The sequence below is a fragment of the Paralichthys olivaceus genome, chromosome 5 (genome assembly GCF_024713975.1).
Source record: "Paralichthys olivaceus isolate ysfri-2021 chromosome 5, ASM2471397v2, whole genome shotgun sequence".
Classification (NCBI taxonomy): Eukaryota; Metazoa; Chordata; class Actinopteri; order Pleuronectiformes; family Paralichthyidae; genus Paralichthys; species Paralichthys olivaceus.
Window position 1 is genome coordinate 7336391 of NC_091097.1, and position 24413 is coordinate 7360803.

At 40.1% G+C, this 24413-nt stretch overlaps 1 long non-coding RNA gene across 1 annotated transcript in view; it reads right to left on the reverse strand.

Moving 5' to 3' along the window:
• Positions 1 to 365: 365 nt before the first annotated feature.
• LOC109634079 (uncharacterized) overlaps positions 366 to 24413 on the reverse strand; it is a 35480-nt gene continuing 11432 nt past the window's right edge. Inside the window, exon 4 of the long non-coding RNA XR_002203034.2 lies at positions 366 to 2994. This is a non-coding gene — a long non-coding RNA (uncharacterized lncRNA). The remainder of the gene's footprint in view (positions 2995 to 24413) is intronic.

The following is a 24413-nucleotide window of genomic DNA, read 5'->3' on the forward strand; positions in this document are numbered from 1 at the left end:
ATCTATCAGATGCGTCAGATTTTATATATGTTCTCTTAAGCAGCTTGTGAAGAAATCGATCAATAATTAAATGTTTTAACTGCTCACCTCAGGGTTCAAAATATGAAATGAGCAAACAAGACTTAAATAAAACCTTATTTTTTAACTTTATAACTGACTGATGCTTAAAGGGACAGCAATAATATTTAAATTTCTTTTTCCATTTGTTTGGCTCCAAAAATGTAAAAAAGACATATTGCCTACATTAGGTATCACAGGTATTTAAGTGTTGGAACAAAAAGATGATGCATATATATTTTTTTTTTTCAAATTTATTTTACTTGAAGAAGCTTAAGGGAAGAATGAAGGTGTTTAATAAATGAGCTCTACATAAAAAGAAAAGATGACACAAATGTACAGCCAGCTCTCAGGACAGGTTTATGGTGGAGTGCGACCAACTTATTGGCTGATATGAGCCTCAGATCTGTATCTGTGTTTGTTTGCCAATATGAAAAGGTTTATTTTACAATGCAGAAAATATTTGTTGCATTTATGATTACATTTTCATTAAAAAAGGGTCAACGTCAAAAGGGTTTGATTGTCAGATATTTTGGTATCAAAAAGGTTTTACTCCCTAATATTGTATCAAGAGCGACCCCTAAAAATCCCTATCAGCCGGGCTCTAGTTAATCATGGAGATATACTGTATTTCATGGCCTTGTAGAACTAGAACATATAGTTCCTACAACGTTTAAGACAAAATAAACACCATGTGCTGCTGGGAAAGTGATGAGTGTATATTTTGGAAATGATGATGATGATGATGATGATGATGATAATGATGGCAACTGCCAGCACAGTTTCAGTTTCTTATAGCAAACATCTAGAGTTCAGCGCAGGGTGTCAGGCTCACCGCTGGTCGCTGCCACTACAGGACCATCACATAAAAGCTATGTGTCACTGCAGATCACATATCAGATCTCCTTCTCCACATGAAGCCCCTCTCCACAGGTCATGTACTGTTCCACCTCTACTTCTTCCACTGTTTACCCAGCGTTTCAACATCCAGGTTGTTTCAGAAGGTTATTTTCTTGTAATGGCCCAAAGCAAGGAAGTGGGACAACTACAGAGTGATGACATCTGACTTTGCAAACAATCCTACAGGACAAATGTGGCAAGTATAGTATGAGGAAGACTGTAGCAAATAAACCATGTAGAAGGTATGGCTATGGTGAGGTAACTGAAATACTTGTATTATGTTAGAAAGGAACGATTAGAGGGAGGCTGTAGACTAAAGTCATGCTAACAAGTGCAATATGTTAGCAATATATTTGTATATTAAGGTGGTCGTCCCATTTTCCATCCGACATTAAAAAATAAAGCCTAAATATCATGGATACCAATGCCACCATTTTGCCCCAACTTCATTTAGAGCTGCACAGCAGTGATCAAGGGATGGAGCCTCAGTATCAAGGTCCCACTGATACACTCGCTCAACCAATCGCGAGTCAGACTCAGTTGTTAATCATGATGTTTCACCCTGTCTATTATATCAAATTAGTCATTAAAACCAAATTTAGAAAAATGATTACTTGGACATATGTCAGTGTGATAAGAGCGACCTAAAATAGAAACCATCTTTGAGGAAGACTATTAGTTATTTGTCTTCCTCTGCTAACATGGAGGAGGCAAAGTTTATGCAGCCAGCCACCAGGGGGCTATAAAGATGCTTTGGCTTCCCTTTTGGGGAGCTGTCATTTTGTGAATCTATATATAGAGTCCTAGCATTTTAGTATGTTAACTCACAAATATCAGGCTCATTGTGGTGCAGAGGAAATGTCGGGGAAACTACAGCTTTTGGATTCTCTTTCTGTTTCAGTTAGTTTCCACCCTTCGAACAGTTGTTGAGATAGCTCAGTCTACAACAACCATCTGTTAAACAGATCTGACATTTCCATCCCTTGAAAAAAAAAAAAAAGCATTAAAAAGTACTTCGACAGGATGAAGACTCTTGTCTGTATAAAGTCAAATATTCACTAACTGACCCAGAACAGAAACAAATACTGTTCTGTGCCTTACAACACCTCTAGAGAAGACAGCACCTTACTCATTCCTTTATCATCTTTTTTGCTTTGCTCTGGAAGAACCTTCTCGCCTCTCCTCTATTCTCTAAGTTCCTTTATATACAGGTGAAATATCATTTTTAAAGCTTCCATTAAGCCTCTTCATCCAAAAAAACACTGCAGATACTGCTAAAGTTTCCCACAAAGCCAGAGGGATTATCTTCATCTATATAAAGGTTTAATTAAGAGTCAGGTTTGGGCTTTATGGTGATGCTCGGTTGTGGAGGGTCTGAACCAGATTCAGAATGACAGAAGTCGAGGAGGGGGCTTTGAGGAACATCGATCAAAAAAAGAAAATATCTCCGACATGCTCAAATATAGACAGTACACATGTGAGGGAGAGACAGTTTATGTAAATTCTGTAGAAAAACTAATTAATTACATATACAGTAAATCTTAGGATATCAAGTTGATATAGGTCTGATGAGTAATCTGGGACTACATAAAAGACAGATCTGTACATCAGCATTTACTGAAAATAGTGGGCTGTGTATCTGTCGACTATAAGTTAAAAAAGTGATGATTGGTTGAATTATGTAAGTGTTCATTGTGCGTCTCCTTTCCTTCCTGCCTTCTTGCTCCAGCAGTCACATATTGTGAGCTTTCCTATGACCCCTGACCTCAACAACAAAATGTTAAAGTCAGTACGTTTAGCATATCCACAGGCAGTTGGTCGAGCAGGAAGTCAGACGGGTTGTCAGCTCCCATCAGCTGCTGTTCATCTGTGATTCTGCGACGGGATGTGGATCCAGGGGGGGTTAAGCAGAGAGGGAGATGGGGGAAGACAAGCCGGATGTTGGGTAAGTACTGGGGTTGGCCCTCTGTCAGCCCAACTCATCCAAAGCCCTGGCTGGTCTTCCCATCGGCCCTGAAGCCGGCACAGCACGTCAGGCTGGCGGTGACGTCAAGGGGACAAGAAGTCACAGGCAAACAGGTTAGTGAAGGCCAAGATTTAACAGAGCAGCTCCGTCACCTCCCCGCTGGACCCTGCTGACTTTAACAAATCACACAAAGTCGCTCATACGCAGCCTGAATCTCCACTGCTGTCATCATAACACCTTTTGAGGCTACAGTAAAGTGTGTGTGTGTGTGTGTGTGTGTAGTGTACATGGATATAACTCCAGGCAATGTGATTAAAGCCTTTACTCCCTCTTCTCTGTTTGACAAGGTTTCACTCTGACATCTGAGGTCCCGTGAGTCACAACAGAATCTGCTGCTGGACTGAAGTCTAAATGTAAGATTTGACTCAACAAATACACGGCATATATATATGGTCTAGCAGTTTCTTGCACACACACACACACACACACACACACACACAGCCTGTGACTCTGTACAAACCTGCTGTGGAGCCTGTGTAACCACAGCCTCTTCAACTTGGTCCAGAGAAACTGAGACCATTCTACATCCCAATGTTTTTCTTGTAATCTTCAAAATGATAACAAAATTGTGTCATGAAAAATAAAGAAAAGATTCAGTTCTATTTCTAGATCAACAATTTGGGACATCAACAAATTTCCTGTGAACAAATGGTCTGATTGTCTTGAGTTGTATCCTGCCCACTGAAGCATGCGTTCTTGGAAACGGGTCATTGACAGATTCTCTCTCGGCTTGAAAAAAGAAACCCCAGCCAAACAGACCTTCGTGGGAGGGACAGTGTTTGCCTGTGCTAAAACCAGAAAAATGCTGACTTACAGAAATGCCACAAATAAGTCCACATGCATATGAGAGACGCAGCTCCACAGGTTCTAGAAACTCAGCTGTCTGAACTGTTCAATCAGCATATCACTCTGATCCACATGAAACACAGACCTTTATATTATTCAGCCGGCTATTTATAAATATCTATTAAAACAAACTGATGGACCAATAAAATCTTACATTTAATCTTGTAGGAGCAGTAAATTAAAAGAAGTCCACTCTCATATCTGACTGTTACAACCTGAGACCAATCTGTGCCTGAATGTGAAAAAAGTGAATATTTATGTTACCATGCCTTCAGTGCAATATACAATACACAGACTCACACTCATACACACGGACCCACAAAGCCTATGGGATCATCTCTTAGCTCATAGTCCTGGAAAATAGCAAACTCCTATAAGAAGCTCACGGAAAAGCAAGAGGAGAGCTTAATGTCATCAGAGCAGCACTCGTCAGCAAAGTTCAGCTGCAGCGGGTTACATTTAAAGTTCAACCTCCTCCTCTGAGCCACAACATATTTGCTCTTTGTTCTATGTGAGATGCGTGAGGCCCTGAAAAACCCCAGCAAAAATGGGAACACGACTTTTGTATGCGCCATTCAAAGAATATGGAAATTTTATTTGATATTATCCGTAACATACTTGCCCATACCTGAATAATTATCACCAGGTTTAGCTTTAAAAAAAGGTAAATGGACTTTCTAGTCTCAATGAGTCTAAGAGTCCCATTTACATCTATTCAGAACTTTTAAATACAGTGTGTTTTTACTACAACACATCATTCACACCAGATAGTCTGTAACTGTGCCCGCCTGCTCTCTGATGCAGGGCAGGTGCAGTGGACAGCTGTGGCTCAGGAGGTAGAGCAGGTTGCACACTAACAGGGGCAAGGTCAATTTGGGGTTCAGCGTCTTGTCCAAGGGCACTTCAGGGCAGAGGATCAACCAATCAACCTTCTAGTTAGTGGACGACCCGCTCTACCTCCAGAGCCGCAGCCGTCCATTGTAAAGAACCTGCCGAGCATCAGAAAGCAGACATTTAAAGTAAGAGATGACCTGGAGAACATCGTGGGGCATCAGCAGCTACAGAGACAAATAGCCTCACAAGCTGGTGGAGGACAAAACAAATGGATTTGAATTCATCAGTTTGCCAAAAATGTTGTTCCTTGTCTTCTGTCTTCTATCAACAAAGACGGTAAAGGTTATCAGGAGACACATGGACATCCACAAATATTTGCATAAACTACATACCACGTCACACAAAACAACTCAGTAGAGCATAAACCTCCACCAATGTCCAAAAGTCCCCTCATAAAACCACATTTGAATTCACTAGATGTGGATTTTTATGTGGATCTGTACCGAATTACACAAGATTTGTGAATTATTCTCTGAGAAATCACTATGACTCTGATTTTATAATCAGTTTTGGGCCACTTTCATCTGTTGTTCTAATTCAGATACAGATCAGATTTTTTTTAATGTGATCGCAGTCTGAACAGCCATGTGTCCCATATCGGAATTCAATGCATCTTTTAAGTCACTCTACATTAACATTCCTCTAAATTTTGCGCAGGCAGAGCAGTGGCCAGGAGTCGCCCAGCTGAAACAAACATGGAAGACAGCTGTGACAGAGGTAGTCAGTTGAGGGACAGTGAGGTTTAAGACATCTGTACAAGCAAAACTTGAGGGGTTGTATCGTAACCGGTCTGTGAACACTCACATCTGTGGCCTCCATGTTTATTACTGACTTCTTCTCCTTGTTTACTCCTTCGAAATCTGATCCTGGTTACATTTTAAAAGATAATGTGAACAGCTACATCAGAAAAATCGGATCTAGAAAAAAATCTGAATTGAGCACTAAGGTTGAAAAACATCTGACAGTGACAAAGAAAGTGAAACATTTCTGTATCCTCCCTCTGTTCCATATCCACACCAAAATTGAATGGTTCTTCTCTGACCCAAACCGCATCCTTCTTCCAGATTTTGAGGTAATCCACCCCAGTGTTTTTTCAGGTGAAAAGGTAAAACATACCCGTTTGTACAGCAATCTTATTCTCAGTTCATCTTTACTTCTTGTCTTCCTCCGCTGACGATATGAAGCAATTTTAAACCTACATTCACTGCGCCTCAAGTAACTGTAATTTTCTAACATATTTACTTCTTGTGCATGCCAGAAATATGCACTGTGTCTTCCTCGGATATGGTACCAGGGAAAAGTTTCTTCATTGGCCACTGGTAATCAGCACCCCACTGGTTATGTCATAGGCTTTATACACAGTCTATGGTCATAGGTGATAAACAATATTTTATTTTCAGCACACGTTGCCCCCAAGTGGCCAAAAAAATCAATAGATTCACACATATACTGTGAATCAGCCTGTAGTCGTAGAAATTAGTTTTTAATGATTGGTCTATCAGACGGCCATTGCTATGATAATAGTTGAATTCAAACATAGACACATTGAAAAAGTATTTCACGTGAAAGATGCCCTTTATACTCAGTATAAGAGTAGTGTTACATGAAGTGTTTCCATAAATGCAGTCATTAATCTCTTGACTGCTCTGGTCAGAGGAGAGCGGATGCTTCCATTGCCACGTGGGTAGAAACTCATTCTCTAGTGGATGTGGTCTCAATAATCTGCTCTCGCCTCCCCGCTGGTCTAATTATTGCAGCCCACAGGACAATTGAGAGGTAGCGGTGGAAAAATTTACACTCAGCAGGGGAGTTCAAACAGGATAAAGCCCTGACAGAGAATCACCTAAAAATCCGTCTGGTGAAGAGCCTGTTTTCTGTGAATGTGTTTATTCTGGCTGCAGAGAAAACTTTCGGATCACTCATCACCTATAAAGTACAGAGGGGATGACGAGAGCTTTCTTTGACAACATGGCGTGTCAAACATCCGACTCCTGATACCTTCCAAAGTAGCATCATCAAGGGCTCATATGTAAAATCCTCAGCAGAGAGTAAAACTCCAAGTGAAACGCCCATTGAACCACATTCAACCTGTGCCACCAGGCCACATGAAAGAGACTTTAATATTGACTTCAAGATTCAGACACTCAGCCCTCAGTACGGTCGCAGCTCATCCAGCATTAGCATAAACATCACCGCTGGCGTTTCATCTTAAGATTTCAACAAGATCAGTACTGCTTTAAGTAAGATGTATAATGAGGTGTTCACAAAATTAAGTAAAAACATGTTTTTAAAAACCTGCAGGGATCAGATGCCCTTAATATAACTGTTGTGCACGGGCTATTCAACAATCTTATTCAAAGAATAGTACAACAGTTCAGGAAAGAGCTCTGATGACTAGACTTAGATAAGAAGATTGACACCACTCTCCAATAAAGTTGGAAGATACAGCCAGCAGCTAAATAGCTTAGCTAAGCATAAGGACTGAAAACAGGGTGAAACAACTAGTCTAGCTGAGTCTAAAAGTAACAACAGCGTCTCTAAGGCTCATTAACACATCATATCTCGTCTCTGTGAGCTGTGCAAAAAAACAAACCTTAAAAACAACAATTGTATGTTCTATAAGACAATATGAACAAAATGAAAAGCATTAGATGGTGTGGTTTACCTAGCACTTGTGCTGATTGGTTACTCCAAATAAGCTTAAGTTCCAATAAGATGTAAAAATTACTCAAAAAATACAATTTTATATATGCATATATGCATTTTAGATATGCATTGTGTCATTTTCTCACTTCAGAACACTGTAAGACTGTTGGTTTGTTTTTTAGACCATATTTTTGTTGATCCCAACAAGCATTGCTATTGTGCTCAAACCCGCAGATTTGTACAGCTGTTCTTATGAAGACTTTGCATTGACTTCCATTCATTGAGGACAGCCTAACCCTAACGTAACCACAATTCACACCCCACCCCTAACCTTACTAGGACCTCAGGGATCAAGTTTTGCCTCAGGCTTTGGTCCCCATAAAGTCCACTGGTGCTGACAAGGTCAGTATTAATGCTGGAAAAGGTCCTAAAGAGGCAACAACAATGAGCACACACACACACACACACACACACACACACACACACACAAAAACAAAGTTTGACATCAAAACATTTTAAGCAAACACTTTTAACTTATAACTTGATTTCACACCTTCTCTATTTTCTTTGTTTGTGTACGTGTGTGTGTGTCCGCACGTGTGTGTCTGTGTATCTCACCAGCACCTCAGTAGGTGAAGGGTGTACTCAGGCTAAATGGTACTTGTGCATATATTAAAACTGAGTAATCAAGTCTTTCAGTGTCTAATATCACCTGGAGAATTAAAGATTATTTCATTACGCACACGCACACACACACACACAGTCACTGCTGTGGAGCCATTACATAAAACGCTCTGTAAACACAGTCCTATTCACACACACACACACACACACACACACACACACACACACACACACACACACACACACACACACACACACACACACACACACGCTCTTGCAGCTACATCATATAATCTATGCAACAATAGGAACAGAAGCAAAAACAACGAAGTGGCGTCTAAGCTTTTAAGCCCCATCTTCATTTGACATCATCATCTCTGCACTAAGAAGATGATCAAATCATTGATTCCTCACACGTAGCATTTCTCTCTCTTTCGCGTTTCATCTTTTTTTCAGTCCCACTCTCTTTGTTTGCGTAAGATCAGATTTTGCTTTGCTTTCAAGTTGCCATATTAATGATGAAATTATTATTATTCATTGTAGCAGTCAACACTTCATTTTTGTCTTTTGAAAATACAGTAAAAAAACACTTCCTGTGAAGCTGCAGATCAGAGGCTCAAAAAAGCTTTAATCTTAGTATTTGATTTGAATCCTGAAAGCTGTTGAATGGGTCACAAAGAAGATCTGTTAAAGGGACTGAAGCAGATCCCAGCATGCAATGGGATACAAACATAAGTGGTGGACAATATGCAGAACCTGAGATATAGAGTAAATCTGATAATTAATCGAATTCAATACAGAAAAACAATAACATGCCATGTTCACTGACTGTTAACAGAATATAATAAAACAATGATCTATGAATTTACTTTAATGAACTCCAAACCCTTTAAAACACACGTTTGTATGAGTAGCTACACTTTAGGTCAAAACAGCTGAGTGAAATCTGATGATTGTGAAAGACCTGAGATATGTTTCAGAACTACACATTTTTTTGTTGCTTACATGAATATTTAGTGATTCTTTCGAAGGTCGTGAGCACAGCAAGCGGAAAAATACAGGGTTTGAGGGATGTGTGCGAAGAATGAAAATAAACAGCAACTAAAATTCCAGTGTGTTCAAAAATACAGAGGAAGAGGAGAACATGATGAAATAAAACTAGAATAAAATTATGATTAATGATATTGTTAACCTACCACAAGTTTGAAAAAGGTTGTTTGACATACAAACAAAACAAGATGAATGTGAATTAAAAGTTCATTTATGTAGCATGTTTCTTCAAAATGATACAAAGAGCTTTAAAAGGACATAACACAAGACAGGTAGGTGAAGAACATGAGCAAAGAAAAACACAGAAGCATAAAAATGATAAGATATATAAATAAATTAGATTACTCAGTGTAAATAAGAGCCAATGTCAATTAGTCTATAAGCTTTCACAAAAAAGTTTTAAGAAGGGATTAACAAGAAGCTTGAGAATTTCAATAGGACCAATAAGTTCAATGGGCATCGAATTCCATAATATGGAGGCCCCCCTAAATGCAAAAGCCTGACCACGCTTTGTTATGAGCTGACATACAAACCAGTAACATGAAGCATACCATTTGTGTCATAGTGTCATAGTGACACAGGGCCTCGTAAAGGGGGCCTCACACTCATGTCATTGCTGTGAACTAATGTATAATCAGTGGTTATGGGGGGGGCGCCCTCTCAGCTCGGGGCCCTAGGCAACTGCCTGCTTTGCCTATCCTGTTGCTACGCCTCTGCCTTGAAAATGTTGAATTTGAGATATCAGATTCTGAACAGATTTTGTAAATAAACACAGTTTTAGTGGTGTGGCTTGTTCCAGACTCAACTGTATCAGCAACTACTGGATGGACTTCCATGAACATCACTAAACTTCGGTAACTTTCTGACTTTCAATCTCACATTCACACCACGTCATGATTTGAAAAAGTAAGCAGGGTTTTGAATTTCTCTGACAAGCTCAATTTTTTTCTCCATTCATTACACTTTTCATGAAAACTGCAGAGTGAAACACTGAACGCCTTTCAGGAGAATCTGTCTGCACCATCATCCCCACGTATAAGTGATTATTGCGTCTCGCCCTCTGTGACAGCAGGCTTTTCATCCTGCCTTTTGAAACAGCTGAAAACACTGTTACCTTTGACAACTCTTCACATGCGTTAGTTCTTTTCTGCCATAACGTTATTCTTTTCTGGGGATTTTAAAATTGCTCTAAGATCGAAGCTTAATGATCTTTGACCAAAAAAAACCCATCACAGGCTGTTTCGCTTTAAAGAGAAGGTCAATTACCTGACACCCACAAACCCACGGCTGAGAGAAGGCCATTTTGCACATCAAATTCACATAATTAGGCTGCAGATTTGGCCTGATGAGGTCACTCAACTGTACAAACCAGTGAGAACTTACCGATTAAAGCTCAGAGCTGAGGAGAGTGTATTGAGTTTGAGGAGGCAGTGGACCTGCTGGAGACGCTTCACTTCACACAGAAGGAAGGAGGGCTACCGAGATCCTAGATCTGAGCCAAACCCACCAGTGATAGTTTTGGACCATTGACTGCCTCAACTGATCCATGTATCCTGACAACAGCCTGCGTGGAGATTATCCATGCACAGCGTGATGGGACTGGAAAAGGTCAGCAGCCATGATTAGTTTCTCACACTTCTTTACCAAAGCACCTGCCACTGACGAGGCTGGACATATCAGCCTGCACACAGAGACATACAATCAACACAACTGACCTGTTGTTTGAAGTAAATGTTAAAACATAAGCTAATGGATGAGAGTTTCTCTACATACGTACAGTATATGCATGTAAGCACATTTTCTTGGCTCAAGCTTCCTCCTTTGAAATCACCATCCTCTCAGGAGCGCCTCTCTATCTTTTTTAGTCGAGCTCTTGTTTACTGAGTCAGCCCGCACGGATAGCCAGACATTATTACTTGATCAGGGTCCAAGGCAGGCGGCCTGCAGCTACCCAGCTCCACCAGCTGGTCCGGCCGGTTTCACCATGGTGCTGTAGAAGAGACGGTGGGATGGAAAAGACCAGAACGGGCATTGCTCCTAGGCTTCTGTAGGCTCGCAGTGTCCAGAGAGCCAGCAGGAAACACTCTGTGGTGCATAGTCAGCCTCAGGTGATACCAGGGGGGACACCACAGGGGTCCGGCTTAAAATACGACAAGAAAAAACAAAGAAAGCGAGCCCATCAAGGAGCTGAGGGATGCGCTTATGTGTTTGTAGCGAAGGTGTTGTTTGTTTGTTGAGTCCCAGAGGGTCCTAAATGTGTTACATCCCATCTGAGACAACACGTGACAGCCCTGCATGGCACAGAAACTTGCCTCCTCCATTTTCAGCATCTTGCCACAGAACAAAGCCAAAGGTTCATCTCTAGAGGCATTCAGACACAGTCACAGTGCAACACCCTCTGAGAGCAGCTTTGTGTTGAGGCAGCAGCCAGATGAAACACTGAGGACCATTTCCATTCTCATGCAAATAATTGCAAAGAAAATATGAATACCATTTATATATTGCATCATGAATAGATTCCATTGTCATCTACCAACGGCAAGATAAGAAGTTGCCATTCTAACCTCAGGGATAAGATATAGGCCGAGGATGTCGACTGATGTTGAATTGTGGCAAGGTTTGATTTTAACGTGGGAAGCTTCTGTGTGTCAGCAGAACAATAAGCAGCTGCAAATTGAAAAGAGTTATTGAAATCAGTGGAGGAGGAAGAATATAAATCCATCAGTGAAGGAAAAGCAGAAATGGTACTGGTAGTGACAAATCTTAACATCACGATGTAGACGTAGAGTGGTTCCTTTCACAGAATATTACGTTCTCATATATTAGATTTTAGTGCTGTTTAATTCAGCTGTAAATAATGGTGGCTGGACAAGCTGGAATAAATATTGACTATATTGACAAATAAAAATCTCAGCTCAAGATCCATTGACTATTTTTTTCTTAAGTGTTCAATCATCTAATCATCTTTTACTCTTCATGATACGAGTGATGCAAAACAAATGGATGTGAAATATTATTTTAAGTTTAACTAGTTACAGAATCAGTGGTTCCTGAGCTGCTTCAGAATCATGACAGAAAATCGAATCATTCCCATGAAAACAGAAAACTTTGTTTGTGCAGCCAACTCAGTTAGAGTTCTCTGATTGTGACATTATCTACGAAACATCTGCAAATTTGACTCCACTTCGACTCCAGAGTGAATTCCTCTCCCTTGTATAAACGGTCCCAATTTAAATAGAGTGACAGGTTTGAAAGAGCTGAGCAGAGTTTGTGTTGAAAACATCCAAATGTGCAATCAAAGAATTTAAAGGGAGCGCAGATTTGGCAAGAAGCCTCAAGCTATGTCGAGTAGACTATTTAAACTGCATACAGTGTGTGTGTGTGTGTGTGCTTGTAAGTGTGCATATATGTGTGTGTGTGAGAGAGAGAGAAAGGCCTCCCCCTTAAGGGCAAAATGCTTTGGATCTGCTTCTGCCTCATGGATGCAGTGTGATGGTCTGCTAAGATTCAAGGCAGTGTCCATCCAACCTGATGTGTTTTTTAGTTCCAGTGTGAAACGACATGTGGTCACTTACTAGTCTCCGCTGTCGACGTCCTCTCTCAGGTGGCTCATGATGAAGGGCTTCTGCAGAGCTTGACGAGGAGAGATCCTCTCATCCCCGTCAAGATTAAGCAACTCTTCTAAGAGAGACAAAAACTCTATGCGGTCCTCCATCTCCACGGCCTCCAACTTTGGATGGATCTGGATTTGAAAACAGGTTTCAGGTCAGATGATCCAGATCCCAATTAACAGATTATGTCCGTATGCAGGACACCAAGATCTTTCAGGGCGTCCAGGGCCACCAAGAGCTGCAGAGACGGAAATAATACAAACATTTAGATTTATTTTTTCATGTCCTGTTGTTGGGTGTGAGGTTTAGGATTTGGGGATCTCTCTAACAAAAGAGTGTTGGTTTCATGATGCATTGATGGCAGCTATATACCTGCTTGGCAACTGGGCGGATCTCATATAGAGGAAGGGGCTTCCACTTCCGCTGCACCATCAGGTCATAGAGACTTAAGTCCAGCCTCTCAAATACTAAACAGATCTGCTCCATGTGCTGGAACTCTTCATAGACCATGACCATGTTGGTGCAATCTACAGCCAGGCCACCGATGAAGTTCAACATGGCAACCTGGAGAGAGAGGAGCAGGCATGATAAGACAAAACTATCAACAGTTTGTGATCAGCTACATGTTCTGATGGAGCAGACAACACTTGAGCACAGGAATATAAACAAAGAATTCAGTACCATACCTCATGCTTAGTGTCCTGGGCGAACTCTGTGTCTTTCTTTATCATTTTTACAGCCACCTCCTCTTTGGTCCTGAGGTTTATGGATGCTGTGATTTTGCAAAAGCTGCCTTCCCCTATGAAGTCCAGGACTTTATAGGAGGAAGAGCTGCTGTGAAGCACATCACCGGCCTGAATGTCAGGTGTTGTCAGTGCAACTGTGGAGAGACATGATGGATATAAATATGAGACCTGGCTGTTTTCAGTGTCAGTCAACACAGTATGGACAACGCTATACTAAACCAGGAGTGATATAAATTTGTATTTCTGCAGCTGTCATTTTAAGTCCACATGAAAAATAAAAATATGACCAACATTGTGTTGATTTCCTGATGACCTCAATTATTTATCAGTAAACAGATCAGACAAGATGATGATGTTGTGATAAAACAGCAAAAACGTCATTGGCCTCAAGTAACAAACAATGAGTTGTTCTTTCTTGGACAAGTAAGTGCAGAAGGTGACACATAGCTGCTGTTGTGTGTTACTGTGCATTTAAAGGGATAGTTCAGCCAAAAATAAAAAAATCACTCATTATCTACTCACTACTATGCAATTGGAGGAGTGGGTGAAGTGTTTAACTCAACAAAACACTTTTGGAGTTTCAGGGGTAAACAGTTTTGCAGCCAAATCCAAAACTATTGAAGTACTTGATCGATTTTTCAATCGTAAACAAACAACAGAAATATCTTAACATGCCTCCAATGCTCACAAAAGTAGCTGGCCTCTGATAGAGTCTTACCTGAGGCAGCAGATGAATCTCCTGAAAGTCCCCACGATGACATGATGAAGTCAAATATTGTAGCTCGGAAATGTAGCGCAGAAGACTGAATCGATCTGAGATTGTGAATCTGATGATACGATCTTGTTTGTGCGTGCATCTCTGAATGCAAGTGGTGAACTGACCACTGTACATCAAAGCTCTGCTTTTATAACATCCCAACATTAGCATCATCTTTTGTTGTGATGTGTTTTTTTTGAATTCAAATAAAAACTAACAATAGCAACATATTTGAAATGCATCAAAATGTACTGCAATAGTAGTGTGTGTGTGTGTGTGCGTGTGCATGTGTGTGTGTGTGTGTGTGTGAGAGAGAGTGAGCCTATCCAAGAAATATTAGTGTCACAATTTATGTTATGAATATATAAATATGAAAACTTTCCTTTTGTGTCTATAAAATATGCAAAATGTTTTAATTCAAGTTCTGTATATTTGTGTTATATATATATATATATATTAAAGTTTATAGTTGAAATGTAAAATATTGAGTCTCAATTACTTTTTTTGCATAAACCAGCCACTAGGGACACACTTTTGGGTAGCTCTAGTGACGGTCCCAAGCCCGGATAAATGGTGAGGGTTGCGTCAGGAAGGGCATCCGGCGTAAAACTTGTGCCAAAACAAACATGCAGATCACAAATAGGAGGGGTAGTGGATATATTGGCAGATGATCCACTGTGGCGACCCCGAAAAGGGAGCAGCCGAAAGATGAAGAAGAATTACTTTTTTTGCATAAGCATATGATAACATCTGTGATGCAAATTCTTTTTCTCATCTACCACCTGTATCGATATCTGAATATTTAGCTCTCAATCATCTGTATCAGCATCGACCCCCAAAAAATCCACATCTTTCAGACTCTGATGCAGGATTGTATTTCACACATATACTGGCACAAAACACTCTATTCAATCTCAGTGTATTGTCACAGTCTTCTACTTTCCCACAGTCTCAGTTCTGTCATCTTTAATCTTGGGCGCCATATAAATCAAAACGTCCACTAAACAATCATTCTTAAAGAATAGAAAATGTCCAGATCTGATGTTCAGATCATAATAATGTCTCTTCACTCACTTTTCTGTAGAACATTGAATCACCAAACTGTCTGTGAGGTATTGTCCTTTTTCTGATAAATTAATTTTCTTTTCTTTAGACATCCTGAAATCCCTCCTGGTGGATTTCTCAATGTTCCCTCCTTTAGGATCTGTCCTCATCATTTATGTGACGGACCCTTGGGAGACTTCTTTTTGTCCCATGAGTCTGAGTGGGGATCCCCAGGGAAACCTCCTCCTCACTGGGACAGTTCACTCACAAGTGAACAACGCAGAGTCAAAGTAACCATGAGCTTTTATTCAGCTCTACATCGCTAACACTCCTGACGGACAGTAAATGACGCAGGTGCAGCCGTGCACAGCCTTCAAAGCAGCACAGCTCTGCAGCAAACAATACAGTTTTCTGAAAATAAAGCTTTCACACACACACACAGAGTATACTCCTCTCAAAGGCAGAGCTCCTCTCTGCTTCACTGGACACTGATGCACCTGAGTCTCTGGCCTCTCGCCTGGACGCACCCGTGGAGAGATGGGATCTTCCAGGAAAAAGCTGCAGCAAAATCAGAGCGCACATCGCTCCGAGGGGGGGAAGCAGGTCTGATCTACCTTTTATTACCTCTCTCGCACTGCCCATGTACGGAGAGCAGCGAATAAGACACAGTGGCTGTGTCACGCAGGCCTGCTCTCAACCGTGCACCGCAGGTCAGATCAGCGACTGTCAGGCTGCTGTTGTTGCAGGAGATCAAAAGACGTGAGCATTTTCTCGATGGGCATTTTCTGGGAAAACCTATATCCAAGGAAATTCTATGTCTAGTCCTTAATCTTTGAATGTTATTATATGCGACAGTTTTTTAAATTCTTTAAGAGAAACCGCAATACATCCCTGACTTAAAGTGATGGTTTGATAGAGAGGTTAATAATATGGTAGCACAGAAGACCACACTGTACAGAAGTGTGTACATGCAGATGGGTTCAAGATGCATGGAGGTACATGTAGAGATTGGTGACCTCCTTCTAAGTAAATGCTGCAGCCCGACAAGGTTTTTTCTGTCACAAACTTTCACTGTCACAGTCTGATTTACACATACCCAGAAAACATCCTCATTCTCATTTCTGCAGAGATTAGACCAAATCCCACGAGATTCCATTTCCCCAAAGATGATTTACACTTAAATAAGCAGCAGTCACGTTTCCATATCAGCACACAGATTTACTGGGCACATACCATATGTGCACCGAACTCATTTAGTGCACTGAAAAGGGGAGCTCCCGGTAATAAGCATGAATCCTATACAGTAAATAATATTCAGCTCCCACTCAGTTCCAACCAACAAGGTCAGATGTAATCCAGTATAATCTGCTTTTCCAGGGACAATGAATAAATTCATTTTATTTGGAAACAGCCCCAGTCCAGGCCCCAGATGTGTAAAACCGACGAGGGCATGAGCTACAACCTCGATCACATTATGTTGCTTTGTGTACTTTTTCAAAGCAGACTCGTAGCCTGGTATTAATACTTTTAGACATCTTTTTTTCAACAATGGAGAGAATTCAGAGAAGAAATGAGAGTAATGACTAATCGATTTTTGTATTTTTTCTAATCCTGAGTGAGCATAATATGAACAGTAGAACATGACCAATTAATCACCTGACCAATAAAAAGTGGACGATACGAGACACATCATAAAAGCATAAATGTTTGCTGATACACACCAAAGTGCAAAGTTTTACTGAATAAACAATGCAAAGATGTGCATTTATATTTACATTTAATGGTAAAAATGTACACACTTTTTAATCAAGTTCTCTGTATTTGGTTGTATGTATTTTCTTTATATTATAGATTTTTATAATAAACTTTATGGTCAAAATAAAAGTCAAGACTAAATTACATATATATATATATACATTTCTATATAAAGATATATATATATATATATATATATATATATATATATATATATATATATATATATATACATATACACAAACATTTGGATTGGTCAGAGATAGAGTAGAGTAAATGACTGACTTCATATTTGAGAAATTATAAAACAAATGGTAAACATCTGCAGCTTGACATTTGTTTTTTGATTGAAGCTGTGGAGATCTCCAGTTTTGACTGCTTATTATTTGCCCTTTTCTTTTCTGAATAACAAGCCTGATATGTGTAACTTTATCCAAAGGGACAGTTTTCATTTCAAACTATGCATGAAATATGGTAATAGGCTAGAAATGATCCTCAGTAATAAAAGACATTTGATATGAATAGTTTAATAAAAGCTTGGTGAGTTGCTCCTTCTAGTCATTCTTTTGTGTCACGAGTCTCCGATTCATTCATCACCAAACACCAAGTGACCAGAGGAGCGCCCCTGCAGCAGACATGGGTGTATTATAATAATAATTCTATTTTTAATTAAAGTGTATTTTACTAATGTTGGACTCCTCCATGGTGGAGACTGGATGTTAGGTAATTCAGAGAAGTTTCTCTTTTAGTTGTGCAGCAAACACTGAGCACTCAGGGGGATGAGAGGAGGGAGTCTTAATTATCATGGCTGAGCGCGCAGCACAAACAACTGCACTACACAGTTACCATGAAGGATGCAACACACTCCATCTCACTTGGAACATCCCTGCTCACACAGCATTTAAAGAAAGAGCTTCACAAACATGGAACAAATGGGTCTTTGTATTCAAGCTTAAAACGTACAAAAAAAAGAAAAGCTGATTTGTCCCGTTCTTGCCTTTTCTGTTTTCATTTGCCTTTGTTTGTGTGTCTCATGCTTGTTTCTTAGCTGTTTGCACTGTTTAGATTACATTATTCATATTGCTCCTAGAGATGAAACAAGAGACGAAGTTGATTATCAACAATCAATTTGTTGGTTAACAGGAAGTTAATCTGCAAATATCTCGATGTACAAATTGCTACCAGGAAGCGAGCCAACATCTCACCTGTACTTGTATCTCTGTACTGGCTTCCAGTAAAGTACAGGATCCTGTATAACATTCTTGGTTTTGTGTTTTTATTAACCTTTTTCCTTATTTATTTTACTACATCCAATTTTAATGTATTTTAATTCTTGTACTTCTCTTTGTTGCCATTTATTGTACAGCACTTTAGTCAACTCTAGTTGTTTTAAATGAGCATGATAAATAAACTTGACTTGAATATGATAAATGACTTAAGTAATACTTAAACAAACACTTAGTACTTAGTACTTCTTCCAACCAAGCATTTGCTGCTTTCTTTGAATTATAAACTCAAGTATAACACATTTAAATGTGCAAAGATTCTCTAAAGTCTCCTCTCACTGTATATATTCTTTTTACATTGTATATATATTAATCTTCTGCCATTTATATTTTTATATTTGTGTTGCATTTCTATTGCATATTTACTTATTAGTTTCACTGATGTCTATGACGGTCCTCTGTGCTGCTGTAAAACAGTGAAATTCTTAGTTGTGGGACTAATAAAGGATTTTCTTATCTCATCTTGTCTTTAATGTTCTGTCTTTCTTTCTCGATCTGATATTTAGCTTCGACTGTACTGATTCCATATAATATCTACCTCGTTATTTAAATAGGAAGTTTACCATTACACAGTCAACACTGACTTTTACAGATCAACGTGCAGTGTCCCTGTACAACATCTCTACATGCAGTAAGATAAAGCAGTGAGCTCACCTGTGTGCACAAACAGCAGCCTGATTAGACATTCCATGCACGGCACCGCCATTAGAGTTCAGGAACACTTAACTCTCATGGGTATGTAAAAGCCTTGATCGCAGAGGCCCCCTCTCACATTCACACTCTGCCTCCTCCCACTCACTTTGTATTTCAAAAAGATGATTTTTTTAAATGATCTTTTATGGTGAAGAGTGTTTGCTTCACAATTAATGTGACACCACAGGCGGCTCATTCTGGTGATTTAGGCGTTCTGGCCCAGGGAGCCCTGCGGCATGGTAATTAAACCATTGCTTTAACACCAGCCACTGACGATCAAGGGAACGGGAGTGCGACGGCGTCCCGAGGAGCCACACCTGAACCTCTGGTGGCGTCTTCAGAAACAGTATTAAATGGTGTCCCTGAGGAACCATGGGCGAGCGCTATTAGACAGGTGTTAGATTGAGCCTTGAAGTGTCACATTGATGCTGTGAAAGGCTTTATGAGGTGTATAATGCATATATTTGATCACACCTTTAAAAAAGACATACATACTAGCATACATATCCCTGAGTTACTTTCATGTTTCACTTTACCACACTCGTGATATTTAGGATGATGGTCAACAGTTATATAACCCTATCGGATACTCCAGCTGTTCACCTACGACTCTGTGCAAAGACAGGAATTTACTCTAGAAAAGCAGCAAGAGTCACTTTCTGTCTGTTAAGAGACAGAAGACAAAATGACGAAGAGGTGAGGGGGAAGAAGGTTGAGGAACGAGGAGTCTAAGTTTCAATTTTCCGCCTCTCTTCTCTCCCTCTTTGATCAGCTCTCCTTCCCTCACCACTTGGTCACGCTTCAGTTCAGGCATCGGTGCTCACGTCTCCAGAACAGATGTAATTTATCAGGGCACTTCTCTGCAGCGGCCCACCCACCCTCTGTCCAACACTTAAGCCCACTCTGGGGTTTGATATTCACAAGCTCCTCAGTGAAGCTCAGATCACATCCATATGAAAAAAACACTGCTCAAACAATGTAATGCACAGGAACACAGAGATACCTACAACGGTGCAAAAAGGTAATGTGTTAAACCATGACAGCTAATTTAAAGTGAATATAATCAATATTTCACAAGTAGAAACATATCACATATCAGCTTGAACCTGCAGATAATTACCTCCACCAATGAGGAGGGTTTTTTCTTCCCTTTGTCATTTAATTCCTTGTTTGTTAGCAGGATTAAGCAAAAACTACTGAAAGAATTTCTAGAAAACTTGGTGGAAGGATGGGAAATGTGCCAAGAAAGAACTCTAACCAAGGATCCGGAGTGTTGGATCAAGAATTTTTTTTTACGTCCATCGATATTGCGATAGGGCGGGTTTTTTTCTCAAATTTTCGGCAATTTCTCTGAATAATTCATGGAACCTTTTGAAAGAAAACAATTAGGAATCTGATATTTATGAGTGTGTGTAATTTGGTTAATAGAATTTAATGGGACTGTTGGTGGAAGAATGAGCTCTACTGAGTGGCCCACCACATTCGCTCTCACAACTCTCATTGCCCCATTTTTAGAAATAAAAGGTCTGAACACCCACTGCACACTTATGGCTCAGCACAAAAACTATGCGACAAATACTATTAGCAGGTGAACACATATAAATATATATTAGAGCCAGATATTTCCGTCAGGAGTACGTAGAGACCACAAATGAGCTTCAAAAGAACACTGGACTCACATTCATTAGGTGGACACAAGCTCCATAAATGATAATCAAATAATTAATTACTTAAAACTAAACTTAGTGGAAACATGAACACTTGAACAAACATAAATGCGATAAGAACTACCTATTATGACAAAACTCCTCTTTGAGAAAAAATATTTGACTTATAAATTCATCGTCCATGCCTCATTCATTAACATGGAGGAGGCAGTGTCCATGAACTATACTGTAGCCAGCCACCAGAGGTTGATCAAGATGATTTGGCTTCATGTTTGAGCTCTGTACCTGCTGGAAGTGTAGGTAAATCAACAGCTTCACCATTTTCAACTTGATCAAATGAGCACATTAGTGAATAAAACATATAAATGTGAAATACAAATTCAGCTGCAAAATCCCAAGCGATTTGACAGCAAAAATGCACACATATCACACCTAAAATAAATATCATTTTTTGCGTACAGATTTTTAACCTCAGTAGCCTGTATATGTGTAGTTTAAATTTGTGGCTGGAGGTGTTGGACTGTTCCTCTGCAGGGAAAACATTCAGTCCAGGCTTCACCTCACCCTTACGACCCCATTTTATTCTGCTCTGCCCTCTGATGCAGGGAGATAATCACCTCTGTGTCCCAACGTTCATTAGTTTCTCTGGGAATCAATGAGCGGAAGCTTCAACAAAATGAAGCCTTAATCCTCGCCTACATCAGGCCAAGTGTCTGGCTTTTTGATGTGCATCACCAAAGTACTGCCGAGAATTTACACAAAGCCACTGTGTGAGAAAGTAGAGCTCAACCATTGAAATGCTTTTGCAGCAACAAAAGCATCTTGTTTAATGGCAGGTCAGGATCATGCTAGTTTAATATTTCTGTAAATGTATCTGTAATAAAATGAACCAAAAGTATGTTTTAATTAGAAATAAAATAAAAAGACCATGATCAAGTGCCTTCACATACGCACATTGAAATGTTACAAGTCTGTATAATCACTACAAATGAATATCATATATTTTTTGCAAAGGACAAATCAACCGGCTGTGAATACAATAATAATACTTTCCGTTCATCTATAATCAACAACATAATCGTTACTCCAAATATCTAAATCAAACGCATCATTATTAATGTTAATAAACAACTTTATTTGGTCGTAAAGCAAAAAAATACTGGACATGGGTGCTGCCATCTTGCACTTTTGAGGTCATTTGAAGCCGCAGTTTGTACATTAGCGATCATGGTGTGAAGTCCCAATGATTCATGTACTCAGCCAATAGTTAGTAAGTTAGTCTCCGCTGTCAATCATGACGTTTCACCCTGTTTTTACAGCATAGAATCAATAATTAAAACCAAATTTACTGGAAAATGAACACTTGTACATAAATCAGTGTGAAAAATGTATTTGACGTGTACTTTAGGTTTGAGTTTGGTCCATGTCCCATCTCCTAACATGGAGAAGGTGGGGTTAATGACCTTTATTGCCGCCAGCTACCAGGGGCCAATGATGATGACTTGGTTTCGCTTTTAGGGGGTCGTCATTTCATCCATCTTTATACACAGTCTACAGTCTTAACTTAACCTTCCCACCACATGAAGAAAACCAGTGCATGAGGAGCATGTTTTTGATCAGTGTAATAGTGTAGAACAACTAGCAACACTGTGCGTCACATGGTCCGTGCAAATGCATCCCTGTGCATGGAACCTTTGAGTAAAGAATCTCAGTAGATGAGCGCTTTAATATTAGGATTCAAGTCAGTGCCACAAAGTTTCAAACTGCTTATTTATTGTTTTGAACTTTTGCATTGTCTTGTAATCTGTCAGACAGTGATCAGTTCAGATATGACAGACGCCGACAGCTACAGCTTTAACAAAAAACATTTTTAAAAGCCCCAGGCCAGCAAATGCCTGATGGTATATCTAATTACCATGACAGGAAAATGAATCGGCGCTCACAGGAACATAAAGTTCGATTATTGTCAAGACCGGAGTCGTTCTCAGATCTCATTATTCCAGTGTAGTCCAGTGTGAGACGGCACCGCCTCACATCCTGGCCCCTCCACAAACAACTAATCAGTGTTTATACATGTACGCCACACAAATGTATCCCCCTGAGGATGCCTGCCTCGTCCTCTGATAGTATGATATGCACGTTCCTGTTTGCAGAGGAGATAAGTCATTACTGCCCTGTGTTCTCACACAAGTTGAACTGAACCCAGAGGTGCTGTTTTATTTAACTGAGTCATGAAGATGAAAACAGTATTGTGATGTTGTCTGCCAGGAGCGACGTATGCACACATAACAAATGCACATGCAGGCGTATTCATCACTCGCACAAGCACGCATGCTACTATATTGTGTGTCAGCTGAGCAGCATACAAATGAATAACTTCACATCTCTTAGTTATATCTCTACACTGAAAAATGATGATCAGTCAAACGTGCACACACAGATGGAGAACAAAGCGTGGGCTCGGCTCTTTGCTGACAAAGCCAGAGTGGAGCAGCGTGTGAACTCTTCCCCACTCTGACGTGGGAGTGGGCGAGGAGCAGGGGTGATGCAAGCTCAGGCAGAGGCAAGATTCTCATTTCCCTGCTTCAAAAAGCCAACAGCTCTTTAGTGGGGGGGGGGTTGTTCCTGTCCTGGCAGCCGAGGCTTTCCCTTCGCTCTGCTTGTGAATACAACCTGACCCAGGATCCACTGTGGGGGAGCTGCCAGCACAGACTGCAGGATCACCTTCTGTTCAGTCTATGCTTTCATGTGTTGAGGGCGTATCTATGTGTGTGCCGTATAGCCGAGTGGGTGTGAGGGTTTCAATGTGATACTACAAGCAGCAGGATGTTGAGGTTGACCAAAGTCTCTCTGGTCCCTTCTCCTCCTCTCTGCCGTTTCAATCCTTTTTATTCTCTCACTCCTCAGTACGTCCTCTATCCTGCTGACCCATTGTTCACCATTAAGCTCTGACTCAACCTGCCACCAATCAGCACTAATTGAAGAACACAGCTATAATTAACAACAAGCCTTAATTGACACATCTTAATAGCCCCGCTTATCAAGTCTGGGTATTTTCCACAGCGTGTGATGTTCATCAGGTGATTAACTCTTCACTTCCTGCAAGACCTTTGCTGTCCTCCCACTCCCACTCCCACTTGGTTAAGTCCTCCTGCTGCATCACCATAATGGTCACAGAGAATCAATAGCCCCACATGTCACCTCCACATACTCCACCTACAATGACACATGACTCATGTGTGTGAGTATGCATTAATATGAGCATATTGACAAAATCAAATAATTGCAACGTAAACAATTCAACATCTGGAAACACCACTTTTAAACATTTAAAAGGTTATTTTTATGTTAACATATAAAGCCATGTGTACCTGTGGGCATTATGTTATGAAGAAGCTAAATTGTAAATCAATTCTAAAACGGGCATTAATTGACAATATGTTAATTCATATTAAATCACTAATTTAAACCATCAAAAACATGAGCACTTTAACTATGTCAGTGGGATGAGAACTACCTGAAATGAAAAATGTATTTAACATGTACTTTGACTTTTTACTTGGGTCCATGTCCCCTTTGCTAAGATGAGGGAGTTAGGGTTTGTGTTCTCTACTGCAACCAGCAACCAGGGGGCGATCAAGATGATTTGGCTTCACTTTGGGGGAATTTTTTAAAAAAAGGACAAATCAATAAATTAAAAATTGAATAATTACAACAACAACTGAATTTATGAATCTGTTTGGCAACACAAACAACACAGGAACCAAGTGAAGTTCATAAATCAATTACACAAGAAATTATATACTTCAAT